Genomic DNA, 1,855 nt, shown 5'->3' with positions numbered 1-1,855 from the left:
TCCCATCAGTACACAGCCTTCAGCTACTGGACTGGCATCTGTGCTGAACATTTCTGCTGGGGCAAATGTTTCTGGTTGGATTTACTGGGGCATTCTTTCTTTCCTGGTGTCCTTACTCATCTTGCAGCTTTTAGGCTAAGTGCTGGAGACGGCAAAGGTTTAGCAGATGGTGCTTCCTCAGAATTGCCTATGGAGGGGGCAGCCATCTCCTACCCGGCATCATGGCCGCCCTCAGACCTCTGGTGAAGGCCAAGATCGTTAAAATGAGGACCAAGAAATTCATCCGGCACCAGTCAGACTGATATATCAAAATTAAGCACGACTGGCGGAAACCCAGAGGCATTGACAATAGTGTGAGCAGAAGATTCAAGGGCCAGATCTTGAGGCCCAGCATTGGTTACAGGAGCAACAAGAAAACAGAGCACATGCTGCCCAGTGGCTTCCAGAAGTTCTGGGTCCGCAACGTCAAGGAGACTGAAGTGCTGCTGATGTGCAACAAATCTTACTGTGCAGGGATTTCACAATGTCTCCTCCAAGAACCGCAAAACCCTTGTGGAAAGAACAGCCCAAATGGCCATCAGGATCACCAATCCCAATGCCAGGCTGCTCAGCAAAGAAAAGAAACAGATAGACAGCTTATGTGCATGTTGTATTTGTGTTAATAAAACCATAATACTAGGAAAAAAAGGTTTAGCAAATGGTTCCCACACTCCAGAATGAAGAGTTCAACTAGGGATTCAAACAAGGAAACCAAATCTTGAGATACAATCCGACGCTGTAGGGCACATGCTCACCCACCATGCACATAGTCACTCAGACAAGAGGAACTCATCCTGGCGTCCGCTACATTATTACCCTTCTCCTTAAACCTTCTATACAGCATTTTGTGTTCTAGGGACAATAACTGTGGGTCAGTGGCTTGGGAACCCAATTTTCAGAGTGTCCTTTCTGAAACACCATTCTATGATAAACAAATTGCTTCCCTTGCACTCAGGAGGATTACAAATTGGAAAAAAAAATGTTTTCTGTATAGTATGTCAACTACCAAAATCATGCAGGGGCATTTGTTTCTTTCAGCTGCTGCTTTTGGATATGAGGCCAGTGGAACCTGTGTCTTCTTAGAAATGTATAATGGTGTGACACCTGGGGGGCTCAGGTGACTAAGTGTCTGACTTCAGTTCAGGTCATGATCTCACAGTTGTTAGGTTTGAACCCCACATTGGGCTCTGTGCTGACAGCTCAGAGACTGGAGCCTGCTTCGGATTCTGCATCTCCCTCTCTCTCTGCCCCTCTCCCACTTGCGCTCTGTCTCTCTCTCTCAAAAATAAATTAAAATGTTTTTTAAAACTTAAAAAAAAGAAACATATAATGGCATAACGTTTTAATGGTTTTTAAGAAATCTTGACATGTTTTTGCTGAAAGGAAAAACAGGTGTTTTGATATCCCAAGTTGATTACTTGCACCCAGAATGAAGGAAAGACCTTGTATACATAGCAGAGAATGGAGAATAGCCCAGTTTCTAGGGCTGTTTTCCCCAGGTCACTAGGGACTCACTTGCAAAGAACTTTCCTATTATCAGGTTGGATGACCTGCTTGCCTTATTCTGTAGGTCCTTTCCTCCTCCTCACCTATCTCTAGAGGTAGATTAGAAGTGTCACATATTTGGGGTGCCTGGGTGGCTCAGTTGGTTAAGCATCTGACTCTTGATTTCAGCTCAGTTCATGATCTCACAGTTTATGGGCTCGAGCCCCACATCAGGCTCTGTGCTAACAGTATGGAACCTGTTTGGGATTCTCTCTCTCCCTTTCTCTCTGCCCCTCTCCTGCTCACTCACTCTCTCTCTCTCTCAAAATAA

The 1,855-nt window shown here is 45.1% G+C and overlaps 1 pseudogene; it reads left to right on the top strand.

Annotated features, from left to right (window-relative positions):
- Positions 1 to 221: 221 nt before the first annotated feature.
- LOC120236638 lies at positions 222 to 1,638 on the top strand (annotated as a pseudogene).
- Positions 1,639 to 1,855: the final 217 nt, after the last annotated feature.

This window comes from Hyaena hyaena, unplaced genomic scaffold (assembly GCF_003009895.1).
Source record: "Hyaena hyaena isolate Hyena2069 unplaced genomic scaffold, ASM300989v1 scaffold_158, whole genome shotgun sequence".
NCBI classification, from domain to species: Eukaryota; Metazoa; Chordata; class Mammalia; order Carnivora; family Hyaenidae; genus Hyaena; species Hyaena hyaena.
This window is presented reverse-complemented; position numbering and strand designations above follow the sequence as displayed.